The following is a 15,718-nucleotide window of genomic DNA, read 5'->3' as shown; positions in this document are numbered from 1 at the left end:
CCAATGGACTCAAAGCCCAGATTGTAGATATCATTTGACACTTTCAATCACCAATCTTCATAATCCTGCCAGAAGACACACAACTGGACCTCAGCGATGGATGTTCTTCTACACATTTCCACGTTAAGCTTCTTTCAGCCTAAATATTTTTCTAAAAGGAGCTGGAATTTATAGTCTATGGACTGTGGAGTTTAATGAGATAGTTTATGTCAATAGGATATTGAGTAGCAGCAATACAAATGGTTTCTAATGTCACTAGTTTTCTATGATAATGGAGTGGAAAGTGTTATTTAAAATCTGCTCTAAATCAGTTCAGTTATTAGTGACTTACCTCAAAGTCATAAAAGCATGTAGGATACATTTTCTAATCCTTCTGCTCCCTCCCTCCCTCCATCTCTGTCTCTGTCTCTGTCTCTGTCTCTGTCTCTGTCTCTGTCTCTCTCTCTCTCTCTCTCTCTCTCTCTCTGTGTGTGTGTGTGTGTGTGTGTGTGTGTGTGTGATTTAATTTCTTATTTGAGTAGCGAGGGAAAGGCAACTTTGAAAGTCTTCACGTAACATCCATCAAGCACAGTGCTTATCATTGATCTCAGTTTGGTGTAGAAGGCTGCCCAGCCAGATAAGAGATTGTTGTAGCAATCTATATGAAAGACTTTCTGTATGTCAAACTTCACAGTAAAAGTTCATAGATATTAATTCTTATAACTGTGAAATAAAACAAATAATATTTACACTCTCTTTCAAGAAGATAAACTGAGGTATGAGGAAATTAAAATATTCCAGTGAGAGATGGATGGACTTATGCTTCTAACCCCAGTCCTGTGACCCTGGATCATCATAATGTAGTTGGCATTGCCCAGATCTTCCATTTGCTTCAAGTAACTTTGTCTTCAGATACTTGGAACCTCTGAGTAAATGATTATAATCACTTTTGCATTAAGAATAGAACACAGGACTAAGTTATCCAGGACTGAGCATCAAAGGAGCAAACCAGAGTTAGAGGATAGGAATCATTCATTCATTCATTCATTCATTCTTTCATTCATTCATTCATTCATTCATTCATTTAAACCAAATATGCTCTTCCACAGTGTTACGTAAGTTAGCTTCAGGTTTTTCTGGCCGGAGCTGAAGTATCTCCCAATATTTTAAGACGTCTAATATTTCTCTTCATTCCTCACCCTAAAACAGACACTGTCTTGTGAATTCGTGCTCTGTAATTATTCAGGCCAGCTCTCGCTAACCTGTAGAGAACAAGGAAGAGGACATTCCTTTCCGCTCTGCCATTTCTGTCTTCTCTATGACCCTGCTCCGTGACGTGTAGCCATTAAAGAAGACCAAATTTCATTCAGTATTTGTTTTCTCACCTCATTTGAACTTCTGTTCTCTGTTTGAGTTTAATGGTCTAGAAAGTATTCCAGTAGAAAAATCTGGGACAAATGCTGGGCTCAACTTTTATGTTTTTCTGCTTAGGAGAGTCACAATTTTGCACTGACTGCTTATGCCTAAAAATAGCTGTCTCATGGGATTGGTCTAGTGAAGGATTATTTCGAGTGTGAGAGGAAACCTTGTACCAGCTGTTCCATCAAATCTGGAGGCAAGATTCTGCTTTTTCTTTTTAACTGATCAGTAACTTTTTAAAAAGTATGTAATTATTTTATATTGATATAATTCCTTGCCAGGCTTTCAAAGTTTCCTTTTCTGTACTTATAGATAATTATCTATTTATTTGTCCATTTACCAAAATACCCTAGAAATTCACAATTGATATGTAGTATAAGAGTTCTTTGAATTTTTGTCTTTTATTTATTTACACTCCAGATTTTTCCACACCCCCTGTCTACCTTCTGACTGTTTCACATCCCATACCTCCTCCCCTCCCCTGTCTCCACAAGGATGTCTCTACCCCCTAACCCCTACCCAACCAGACTTCTAAACTCCCTGGGGCCTCCAGTCTCTTGAGGGTTAGGTGCATCTTCTCTGACTGTACCCAGATTCAGCAATCTTCTGCTACATATGTGTTGGGGGCCTCATATCAGTTGGTGTATGCTACCTAGTTGGCAGTCCAGTATTTGAGAGATCTCGGGGGTCCAGGTTCGATAAGACTGCTGGTTCTCCCACAGGATCACCCTCCTCCTCAGCTTCTTCCAGGCTTTCCCTAATTCAATCACCCGGGTGAGCAGCTTCTGTCCATTGGCTTTGTACAAACATCTGCGTCTGACTCAACTGCTTGTTTGGTCTTCCGGAGAGTGGTCATGATAGGTCCCTTCTTATGAGCACTCCATAGCTTCCGTAGTAGTGTCAGGCCTTGGGGCCTCCCCTTGAGCTAGAACTCACTTTGGACCTGTTGCTGGACCTTCTTTTCCTCAGGCTCCTCTCCATTTCCATCCCTGCAGTTCTTCAGACATGAATAATTATGGGTCAGAGTTTTGACTGTGGGATGGCCTCCTCCCTCACTTCATGCCCTGTCTTCCTGCTGGAGGCAGGCTCTATAAGTTCCCTCTCCCTACTGATGGGCATTTCACCTAAGGTCCCTCCCTTTTAGTCCTGTGAGTCTCTCACCTCCCAGGTCTCTGGTGCATTCTGAAGGGTCTTCGCAACCTCCTGCCTCCTGAGGTTTTCTGTTTCCATTCTTTCTGTGGGGTAGAAGTATTGATGTGAGACTATTTTTATATTTACTTTAATAAATTGGAGTTTTCCTCACTTCTATTTCTGCACACTTCATAATGTTGATCAGAGGTAGGCCGCTACCATTGTTCTGTGGATCTGGCATAAGCTGGAACCATGCATTCACTCAGCAGAGAGACTCTGGAAGAATAATAAAGGTCATCTTCATTATAACATTTATTCTATTTCTTTACATTCAAAGAACAAGTTACTGTTAAGGATGTTTAACCCACTTGCTTGACTCCCTAGTTGTAGAAGCAATTTGCTACCAAAATCACTGGAATTAATTGACAACATTTAGTACTCACAGGAAATTTCAGCTATTAAAGGAGATTTCAGGAAAATAAACAGCAGTGGATTTTTTTTTTTGTGTGTGTATGTATGACGTGTGTCATGTGTGCTCCTCTTGATGGGCTTTCCCCAAATTTTAATGATGGTATGAAAAGAATAAAAAGTAGTGGCTAAGAAGTCTACAACTATTTGTTTTTGCAAGTCAAAAACATAAGTGAATTGTAAAATTACATAACATTATTTTAAATATTGTACCTAAATCTATTAGCTGAAGCAGAAAATCATAAGAGATATAACACTGGACTCACGAAAGATGATATCTGGGGTACAAGGTTAGTAAATTTAGGTGAGTTTTATTAGCTCTACTATAAACATATGAGGATTTTAATGAATTTTTAAAATTTTTAGGTTTTTTTAGTATGTAATTTGGGAATTGTTCGTTTAATTTGGAAATAATACGATTTAAAAACTTTGCTCTCATTTCCCGTGCCACTAAGGTTAAGTTCAAACAAATGGTTCTATGTAAAAAAAAAATGGTGCTACAAAACATTCTATTATCTTGAGTATCCTCACATTTCTATCATAGTTGAGTGAAATTACCACTATGATTTTTTTTTTTTACCACTATGATTTTAACACTTACTTACCTACGTATGTGAGTACTTACCTCATTTGTGAGTGTGTACATACATGTGTGTGTTTGGTATGTGCACACATATGCTATGCTATCCTTGTGGAGTTCAAAGGACAATACATTCTCTTCTTCTACCATGTAGGTTCTGAAAATTTTACTTAGGTTGGCACCAAGTGCTTTACCTACTGAACCATCCTGCCAGCCCCATTTTTCTTACTTGGTCTCATAATTTCTTACTACCATGAGTTTTTTAATTTTTTTAAATTTATTGATATATTTATTTACATTTCAAATGATTTCCCCTTTTCTGGACCCCTACTCCCCGAAAGTCCCATCAGTCCCCTTCCCTCCCCCTGTTTTCCCACCCAACCCTTCCCACTTTCCCATTCTGGTTTTGCTCTATACTGCTTCACTGAGTCTTTTCAGAACAAGGGGCCACTCCTCCTTTCTTCTTGTACCTCATTTGATGTGTGGATTATGTTTTGGGTATTCCAGTTTTCTAGGTTAATATCCACTTATTAGTGAGTGCATACCATGATTTACCTTTTTAGTCTGGGTTACCTCACTTAGTATGATGTTCTCTAGCTCCATCCATTTGCCATTTTATATTGTATCTATTCAGTCATTTGTAGAATAAAAAATACAACTTGATTAGTACCAGCTTCATTATTTATCTCAAGAATCAAATTAGATTGGGTAGGTCAAGATAAAGATATTCACCCCTGGTCACACACGTCAGTCTGCTCATATGATTTCATGTTTAAACCATTGTAAGTTCACAGCCCAGTCTCACAATCACAATAACAATATGCTTTGAAATAAAATTTAGTAGATCACATTTTTTTACTATTGATATTCAAGTTCTCATGGGAGTGTTTTATTGCTAGACTTACTGTTCAAAGCCATTTTTTTACTTGTAGTAACCAATTTTAACTTTCCCCCTCTCTCTCTCTCTCTCTCTCTCTCTCTCTCTCTCTCTCTCTCTCTCTGTCTCTGTCTCTGTATAACACACACACACACACACACACACACACACACACACACACACACACACACAATTTATGTATTAGAACCAGATGTTGCATACATTTTCACCAAGCTTACATTTGCTAATTCCAAGAAGAATTCCAATAGTGTGATCAAGAATATTTATGGTAATGTCCATTTTACCTGATTTTCTAGCATTTAGTTTTAGATCTCTTATTTCTCTAATGATGAGTAATTCCCTTGAAACAAAATCAAACCAAAGAAATCTTGAGGAGATTTGCCAAAATTCTAGATACTTTTGGTGCCTATTTCCTGTGTGAATCACTTGAAAGAATGCCAGTCATTGAAAATTCAATTTTGGGAAGTTATTTTTCTCAGAGTGTATTGGTTATTGCTTGAGTGGGATGGGGAAGAATAGAAAGAATATCAACAATTTACATGTTTCCAGTTTATTCTGTCAGGAACAGAATTATTAGCTATTGATTGCAGAGTCTCAAGAGTAAAGATAACGATTTCTTATTTGCACAATAGCGAGATCTGAAGACCTGAGATGCAGAATAGTAAAGCTGACAAGAAGGCTAGAATTGTTTATTTGAACATCAGTAGTGATACCTAGATATTGGAACCTAAGTAGCAGCCAAAAAGTAGTCATTATATTACTCTATCACTTCATAAACATCCTTCATATCAATGTTGATTTTGGGATCTCACAGCTGTATTGAGAAGTGAAGCTGGAGAGATTGTTTTATGTTTTATTGTTAAGAAATACAAAAGTCTGACTTTTGAGCTACTTTTTCCAAGTTCACATTCTTTTTGTGATATCTATCTCTCTATATCCATCTCTCTCTCTCTCTCTCTCTCTCTCTCTCTCTCTCTCTCTCTCCATCTATCTCTCTATCTCTCTATCTCTCTATCTCTCTATCTCTCTATCTCTCTCTCTATCTATCTATCTATCTATCTATCTATAAAATCAGTGTGTGTGTGTGTGTGTGTGTGTATGCACACATGCACGCACGTGTGTGCCTTTTCTTTTCTAAGAAAATGATTTATTTATTTACTATGAATATAGCATTTTGCATGCAGGCCTGAAGCAAGCACCAGATCTCATTACAGATGTTTGTGAGCCACCATGTGGTTGATTGGGAATTGAACTCAGACCTCTGGAAGATCAGACAGTGTTCTTAACCTCTGAATCGTCTCTCCAGCCCCCTATATTTTCTATCAATTTTTTCAGTATTTCCTTCCATGTCATGCAGAATGTTATGTGTTTTTGTAGATGTGGAGGACCATATGATAGCATCATTTGAGGCAACTTATTACCTGTCATAATGAGGTTTCCAGAGAGATTAACTGTAGCAATATGAGGAAGTACAATATCTTGTTTCAAATTTTAATTTTTTGAATACTAGAAATAAAATCTCCTAGATGCTTTTGAGAACCCACAGCCACCATTATGATAATGTTATTATGAAGTGTGGTGGTATTCTGCAAAAGTGCCTAAGATATTGAGTTAAACAAGCCAAGAGCACTAAATAGAATCTACATGACCTAATATTGTATGTCATTCATTCCCTTTGGAAGCTTGTGCCTGAAAAACACTTGAATATTCATAACCACGGAAAGCAACTAGCAATTATTATCCTATATTCCCCACCCATTTGGGTGGTACTTCTATTTTCTCTTTGTAAACAACAATTTTAAGTTTCTTCTTTCTTTTTTTCCCTCTTTTAAAAAAATCTTGCTAGACAAATTATTTTCTTCTTTATTTCTTCCTCTTCTCCCTCTTCCTCCACCTTCATCTGTTCTCTTCTCTCTTACATTACATCTGCTGAAGTTCCCCTCTTTAGTGAATAGGTCTGCCCCTGCAGACACATGTATTTGAATGCTTTACCTCAGAGGAGTGGCACTATTAGGAGGTGTGGTCTTATTCGAATAGGTGTGGCCTCGTTGGAAAAAGTGTGTCACTCTGTAAATGAGCTTTGAGGTCTGCGATGCTTACTCTCTACCTAGTACAGAATCAGCCTCCTCCTAGCTGCCTTCAGATCAAGATGTAGAACACAACACATCAAGCACCATGTCTGCCAGCATGCTGACATGCTTCCTGCTACAATGACAATGGGCTGAACCTCTGAAACTGTTAGCCAGTTCAAATTAAATGTTGCCTTTTATAAGAGTTGCCTTGAGATTTCACCTCACACCAGTCAGAATGACTAAGATCAAAAACGCAGGAGACAGCAGATGCTGGCAAGGATGTAGAGAAAGAGGAACACTCCTCCACTGCTGGTGGGATTGCAAGCTGGTACAACCACTCTGGAAATCAGTCTGGCAGTTCCTCAGAAAACTGGGCATGATACTACCGGAGGACCCCGTTATACCACTCCTGGGCATATACCCAGTGGATTCCCGAGTATGTAATAAGGATGCATGCTCCACTATGTTCATAGCAGCCCTATTTATAATAGCCAGGAGCTGGAAAAAACTCAGATGTCTCTCAATGGAGGAATGGATACAGAAAATGGATACAGAAAATATTTACACCATGGAATACTACTCAGCTGTTAAAAACAACGAATTCATGAAATTCTTAGGCAAATGGGTAGAACTAGAAAATATCATCCTGAGTGAGATAACCCAATCACAAAAGAACACACATGGCATGTACTCACTGATAAGTGGATATTAGCCCAGAAGCTCTGAATAGCCAAGACACAATTCACATATCAAATTATTCCTAAGAAGAAGGAAGGAGAGGTCCCTGGTCCTGAAAATGCTCAGTGCAGCAGTGTAGGGGATTACCAGGACAGGGAACAGGGGGAGGGAAGAGGCCTTATGAGACTTTCAGGGAGGGGGGGAACCGGGAAAGGGAAAATCATTTGAAATGTAAATAAAGAATATATCTAATATAAATAAAAGAAAGAAAAAGAGAAGCTCCAAGTAAAGAATGGAAGAAAATACAAAAAAAGAGTTGCCTTGAATGTGGTGCCTCTTCACATCAATTAAACCCCAAGTAATTAAGACAATTTCTCTCTTCTCCCCACAGTCTTTCTCTCCAAAACCTCCCCTTTTACTCAGATATACCCTCTCCTCATCTCCCCTGAAAAAGGAGTCCTTGTACATTTCTTAGAAGTAAAAATGTATAACTGTCTAGAAACTTATGGTCAGCAAGTTATTCTGTGTTTCTTCCAATAACTATAGTTTATCCTGCAGACTGTAGAGAAACCACCAGCAAATCCAAACACTCCCTTCTTCCCTAAGGTTCCCTTGCACATTAGCGGTGCTGAACTATCATTGGAACATGACTCTTTTCAGTTTAGTGTGTCTGTATCCAGGACCTTACCTTTGGGGGTTATTCTTATATTTGTAGACTGCTGCAGACTAGATCAGGGCATGCCTGTGTCTTCTGGAGTCTGGATTTTGCCTCTTAATTTGTTACTTTGGCATAATGTTTACTTTTATCTAATTAAAAAAATAAAAAGTAAGTAGGAGTTCTTACCTGCCTAATGTAATGTATAAAATCTTCATTTCATATAGAAAATTTATATCTAAAAGAGGAAAAATTTCTCTTTTAAAAGGATATGTAACAGGAAGCGTAGACGAATTACTACTTGAGAAACTCGTATCTGCATTTGGTCATCTGTAGTCATCATTTTCCTACCCCATCCCAGAAATCCCACCTCCTTGTTCTTTATGTATCTCAAGATAAAAGTGCCAGCTTTAGTCATCTATATAATTTTTTTAATCTCATACTTTATGAGATTTCTTTGCATAGGTGTGATTTTCTTAAATTGTTAAACAGTTTTATATCAGTTAAAAAAAATCTAGAGACTAACACAGTAGATACATTTTTTCCTTCCTCTGTAGTGACATGTGCTAAATGTCATTATAGTTATTGAATGCATAGCAAGAAGCACAAAAATTCTTTTTTTTTCTTCAGAAAAACTCACTTACAGTGTGGAAATTCCAGTCCCAAGATGCTGTGATGCAAGTCCACTGTTGCATAAAATGCTATTTACCTTCTGATAGAAATAAGATCAGGAACAGCAGAAGGTCCAGTGGATCTCTGTGATTACAGTACCTTCAAAAGTGGTCAGATTACAAATGGATCTGATTCACCTTATGCTAGTATTGAGAATGTCACATACATAATAAAACCACAGGAGCTGCTGTCCAGTTCCACAAACAACTCTAATGGGTTAATAGAAGATGAAAATTATTTTGTGAATACTAAAGAGGATTATTCAGGAACAAGTATGGGGTTATGATTCAGGATTCTTATGACTTGGTGAAGATCAGGCTTTACAACCTTGACCTTATGGATTTAAACAATTTAGTTCCAAGAATATAGTTTTTTTATTTTTAAAGACAGTTTGAAAAGAGATGCAAGCCCTATTAAAATATTTTGCTAAAATCAGACACTGACCATCAGATGCAGAACCAGATTCAGAAACATGAAAAGAGTAGGATGTGGTATTTAGAGCCGTTGGTTTAGATGCTTATCTTCTTTACAGTTTTGCTATTAATGAGTCTTTGAGTTTTAGTTAATGAGAATTTTGACTACAAGTTTGAGAGATAAAACAAAACCAAAGGCCTCCTTTCAGTTGTTAGCCTAAAGGGACTAGGATGTTTCTTCCTGGAGTTTTACTTTAGTCTCACTCTCTCATATCAGTGAACATTACCTTTTGTGACCTAAATGTTTTCTCTTGGCAATGGAGAAGTCTGTTCAAAATACCTGGGGCTATAATGTGTTTTATGCATGCTTCTTTAAATCCCGTAGGGTTGCAACTGCAGAACATGTGAAATGAGTCTGGTACAGAGAGAGACACTGCATGTTCTTATTCATAAATATAATTGAAAATAATTCAACTCATGAAGGAAGAGTCGAGAGCAATGGTTACTGGGCCCCTGAGGAAAATAAAATAAGGATATGATGATGGTCCCAGGGTTTGAAACCTTAGACAGTAAGAGCCTTTAAAAAGAGTTAGTGCATAGAACCATGATGCAAGGAATGGGAGAAAAGAATCATTTCAAAGTTACCAGGGTTCTGTGGATTGACTGTGAACTGCCCACCCAAAATGATCACATATTTGAACACTTATTTCCAAGATCGTGCTACTATGTGAGAAGGTCATAGTAACTTTAGGAGGGAGACCCTGGAACAAATGAGTCACTGGGGTCAAGCCTTGAAGCTTTACAGTTTAACCGTACTTCCTCTTGGCTTCCTGACTGTGTATGGCTATGATTAGCCAACCACCATAATGTTTCTGCCTCCTGCCCTTCCTTCCTCTTTATGATACATTGTATCCTTCTGGGACTGTAAGCCAAAATGTATCTTTTCGTTTTTATATTGCTTTTCTCTGAGTATTTTATCATGACAAGGAGACAGTACCTAAAAGAGAATATAAATTTGAAATATTCTTAAAGCAAAGACTATTAACCATTTGCGTTGACAATGAGGTTAACTGTCTGATGTAATTGTTTTGCATTGTAGTCACAAAGCAGAGCAAAATTTTGTAGTTTATAAATTTATAGATTTATAAGTTGCAAATATATGAAATACATAGAGGTTATTTTTTAAAATTAGTTTTTACCGTTTTTTAAGGAATAAATGTTATTCTTTGATACTTTCATAATATATTCTGGCTTCTTTTACCCATTCCACCCTGATAAACTACCCTACCCATAAATGGGTCTTTCCCATATTCAGCTCATTTTGTTTTATTTTGTTAACTGGTTAGTTGTCAATCATTCAGAAGTTAGTTGTAGGGCCTCATGAACCTCTTTCCCATCTACAGCTGACTGTTGGGCAGTCCTATCTTATGTAAACCCACTGCCAATAGCTACATCTCTTGGCACCCCAGGCTTAGAAAAGGGTGTTTTGCCACCCACTCCATATCTTTCAGATCTTACATCCCTCCCATCACATCTTCAACAACGTTCTCTGAGCCTTAAGTGGGTATTACGTGGGCACTGTTCAGGCTGAGCCTTCCATCAGCCTTTGTTCTTAATATCTTATATAGCCATGGTTTCTGCATTCTCTTCACTAAAAAACAAGGGGGGGCTTCTCTGATTAAGGTTTAGAGTAGCCTTCTTCTGCATCTTCAATCATAAATACTTAGGAGGATATTACATATATACTATGTAAATATAGTTAGTAACCCGTGCTGGATGCCACCTAGGGCCCAATCCATTTTCACAATTGTTTTTGGCCAGGTTTACAGTAATAGGCATGGGTTCCTTCTAGAGAAGCATGTTGTGACTTATATCCAATCAATACAGACTCTTGGTCACACCCACAACTTTCATGACACTATCCACAAATGAGCATATCTTAACTGGCTTATTGTGGTTCATATTGTTCTGAGCTGAGTGAGACACCCAGAACTGTGAGAGCTAGACACCACTAGTGCCATTATAAACTCTTAAAGCCAATTTGGAACGTTGTCTGGAGGTTTAGCCCAAACTAAAAATAGAACTACCTTGTGACCCAGTTATATCACCCCCCTGACATATATCTCCCTTCCCTCAAATTGGTAACCTAGTACACAGACATTTACATATCCACGTTCTTGAATCTCCTATTACAATAATTAAGACATGGGACCAGTCTTAGTCTGATGATGCATAATGAAAATGTGTTACATACACACAATGGAATTTACTTGGGTGTGACAAAATATGGCTTTGTAGGTAAGGCGATGAAACTGGAAAAGAATTACAGAGGCCATTCAGTCCCATGAAGACTGTGTTTTCTCTCATGGGCAGATCATAACCTTTACTCTTGAGTTCTGTTTGTTAGACTTGGAAAAGCCCCAAGAGACAGGGAGCTGGAAAAGGCTTGCTGTGAGGGAAGTGTCTAAGTGATGTAAAAGACTTGCATATACATAAAGCGAAGATGGAGAGAAGACTGGAGTGAAAAGGGTTAAAATAGGGAGGAAGTGGGGAGCATGAGGAACAGATGTGGCAAGGATAGGAGTCAGGACAAGGTTACTGAGAAATGGTGAGGATATAAAAAACCCAAAAGAAGCCAACTATTTAGTCACCCAATTAAAACATGTAAGAGTATTCGACTGTTGTATTTCATTAAATGCTGTGGAGAGGTAAGACCAGAATCTCTTTCAGAAATGTCAGGATCTTTTTATCTTTGTTAAGAGCAGCTTAACTAAATCTTAAAGGTATCCTCATTTACAGTTCTCTTAACAATTCCATTCTCTTGATGCTTGCATTTCTCTGAATAATTTCATTCTTTTTGTCGTGGGTAGACTGAACTGGATCCATCTATATAATGAAAAATAGTTAGATTTAGCAACAAAAGATAAAGCTAAATTTGCATAAGACCACCATTGACAACCTCAAGAGACCTGCTCAAACATCACACTGAAATGTCTGGGTGATCATGTAGAGATGAGGTTGAACATGGAAACCTATCTTCTGGCATATCTTTATGAAGCATTGTGGTCATGCTTATTCAACTATTAGTGACTACAGCATTTCTTCAAAATTCCCATTTCTGAGTAGTAAATATGTGAATCCATTGAGGAAAAAAATAAGTATGAATTCGTAGGATTGATTTTATTATTTTGTTTAACACGTGTAAATTCTTCATGTTGATACAGTACAGAGTGACATTTTCACACAGGCTCACAGAATGGCGCTGTCAAATCAAAGTAATTAGTATTCCCTTCTCTTCACCATTACTTCGTTTTTGGAGCCTCAGGATTTTTTAATTGTTAATATTCTAAAAGCAGAATGTTGCTTGCTACATATGTGGATGATTTCTGAATTCTAGTCCCTGGGCTGTAACTCCAATTATTTGGCTGATGGTGAAAAAAAAATCCTATATCAATTTCTCATTTTCTCTGTTCTCACAGGAAGGGGTACGATTTGTCCCTGGTGTCTGCAGCAGTCCTAGTATTTGGAAGGCTTACATTCCCTGGTGCTTTCTTGTTGATTCAGGGTTTCTATCTGTGCTTTTTTTTTATCAACAGAAATGGAAAGACATAATTCTAAGAACATATCTAACGACATTTGGGCCTGTGTCTTTGGTAATTAGAAATAAACTGTGTGAAATCTAATACTGTGGAAAAATAAGAACTGAATTTAATGATCAGAGAATAGAATTAACACTTTATAGTGTGTCCAGCAATTCTTGCTTTTCTACCTCTTAGTTTCTTATGTCAATATTTCCCAAGATAAAACACAGCACTTCTTTTCTAGTCCTCCTGTAACAAAACTCTCAACTCTGTGAATTGTTTCAAGAATACTTTTTAAATGTCTCTTACACTGGAATGTCTCCCAAATTGCAGTTGGACCTCATGCTTCCTGTGAATATTTATTTTATTTGTGTGTGTATGAGAGTGTGGATATGCAAGTGGACACACAGCACACGCGATGAGGTCAGGAGACATTTTGGGGTATTGGGTTTTGCCTTTCATCTTGCTGGGTCAGAACCTCTCTTGTTGGGTTTTCTCTTATTCTGTGTACTCCGGTGGACCCTCCAAGCTGTTAGGTGATGCTCTTGCCTCATTCCTCCCTCTCACTGTAGGAGCTCTGGGATGACAGGTGGACCTTATCTTGTCTACCTTTTTTGTTTTTCACATTGCTATTCAGGATTGACTACAGAGGTTCGGACATGTGTGTCTAGGGTTTTACCCTAGGATTGCCTCCCAGTTTTATTAATATAGCTTTTTAATGAGAACTTATTTAAAGAAAAATAACCAGGAACCTCCATTAATAGCAATATTAGAACCCATTCAAAGAAATAAACTAAATGGTTTTGTCTTTGAGGTTTATTCCAAAGTACTAATTTTATAAGAAGTCAAAAGGCACTTTTCAACTGTTGGCACTAGGCACATCACTTTGTTTAAAACGTTTGGCAGTGAGAAAGCAGATTGTCATAACATTGGCCAAACATCAGAAGGGAATAACTCTTCATTATAGATTTTATATAACCATTTTATGGTCTTTAATTGTTGCACTGAAGATTATATATAAGTAGGCAAACAGCATGAAATACAATATTTAGTGGTTAGAACTGGAATTTTAATGCACTGAAAAGTCTAGAAGCATGGGTTTTACACTAATAACATCTCTATTAGCCTGATACATAAGGTCATTACAAACTATGAAAAGTAAGTGCTAAAAATATTGTGCCATCTTTTACATTGGTTAATGTTAATATTATTAATTGTGCTCAGACATCTGGAAAACTGCTCTTTTTCTTAATTTTCTCTTAATTATATTTGAAAGTTTACATTTAATTCTAATTGTAGATGGTCTGTTATTTGTGCCTTAGAGGCAATAAGAACTCCATAGCATTGATGTTAGATATTTAATAAAGTGTGTATTAATTTTTTCTGACATTTGGATCTTCCTTACTAAATTCTCATGAGCAACTAATTATTTATGATATTTTCAAAGTGTGCAAATGGGTACTCAGCAAAGTAATCTGATGAGGAATGAAAAGAATAAATCATTTTATTGTGTTATCTTTGATTAAGCTACAGCTAGCACCGATAAAATAGTTTGGATAGCTATCTTCAGAGACTACTAATAAATACAATTATTTTTATTTTGTCTTCTCTTGAATTTTGAAAATTTTCTGAGACTTCAAACTGTAAAGAATAGTTTCCATCCTAGATTTTTGTTATTTGTTTTGTTGTTATATTGTCGTTTTGTTTGGTCGTTTTGTAGCTACTTCTCCACTAAGGGGTATGTAAGATCCTCAAAAATAATGTATGTATCATATGTCACATTATCTTGTTAAGGTCAAAAAATCATTTTTATTACCATTTATCACAATAATCACTACTATCAGTATCTTTCAGTTTATTCATAATTTCAGGCACAGAGCCTGTAGTGGTAATCACCCTTAACCTTCAACATTCTTCTCATTAGTGCACATAAGAAACAAAAAGGTGATATGCTCAAGTAAGCAGTGCACAGATGTATGACATAAGAGTCTGGGGCAAAACACAGTAAACCAAATATCAGGTAGGTTAAATATTACGCATAAGTATAAATGTAATTTAAAACATCATCTTTTACATTTTGAAATTATAATCACATTCCACCTTCCCCTTTCATCCCTCCAGTCTCTCCTATCACCACCTGCTTTCTCTCAAATTAATGGTATCTTTCTCTTTAATTGATGTTACACTCGCGCATGCGCATGTGCGTGCACACACCCACACCCATACCCCCCACAATATTGACACATTTATGAAAAGCTTAGACTACAGTGGCTATACACTGGACCCTAGTATACAGAAATAAAAGATAGGAAGAAGGCTGAAGAGATGGATCAGTGCTTAAAACCACTTCCTGCTCTTACAGAGAATCTCTGCTTTGGCTCTCAGCTAAACATGGCCGATTACAACCATCTAAATCTCCAGTTCCAGGGGATCTGATGCCCTCTTCTGATCTTCTCAGGAATCAGGCATATACATGGAACATATTAGTACACGCAGGCATAACACTCACACAGATAAGTTAAAAATGTTTTTAAAGTTAGAGAGAAATATAAGTGCTGAGATCCACATAAGCTGGAGAAAATTACCACACCTACTTATGAGGATTGTATGCTAAAAGGTGGTACTTGCTGTGGTCTTCCCATTTCAGAAGCAGCAAGTAATTTGTTTCTCAGTCTAGGCACTCAGCTCTTTTACCTGGCTACTGATTTTCTAATTTGTTTGACTTTACAATAACAAAAGTATTTACAAGAATATTTTCAGTCTTTGTCTTAATAACAGCATTTTAGGAAAACCACATTCATCTAGTAGAGATATAAGCAGAAAGCAATCACGATATTGTGCTATTAATCATTATGGATTCAGAATTCAGATGGGTACAGATGGATGCATTAAAATTGGGCATTTGGTTGTAATCACCATGGTTGAAGTGAATTAGAATATCAGTAATACAAGGCAAATGTTAATACATTAGATAAAATATCTGAGTATATTTCAGTCATGCACAATGTTACTACTTCCAGCCAACTAGCCATTCATCAATCACTTGCTTACTAGCTTCAACAAGAAGGGACTTGAAATTTGATGCAGCCAGGAACAGTGGTCATACTTTAAAGCCACTCACATTTGTAAAGAGAAACTACATATTACCATTAATACATCAATGTTGAAGAAA

Source organism: Apodemus sylvaticus, chromosome 20 (assembly GCF_947179515.1).
Source record: "Apodemus sylvaticus chromosome 20, mApoSyl1.1, whole genome shotgun sequence".
In the NCBI taxonomy this organism is placed as follows: domain Eukaryota; kingdom Metazoa; phylum Chordata; class Mammalia; order Rodentia; family Muridae; genus Apodemus; species Apodemus sylvaticus.
The sequence above is the reverse complement of the archived record's forward strand: the minus strand, read 5'-3'. Positions refer to the sequence as shown.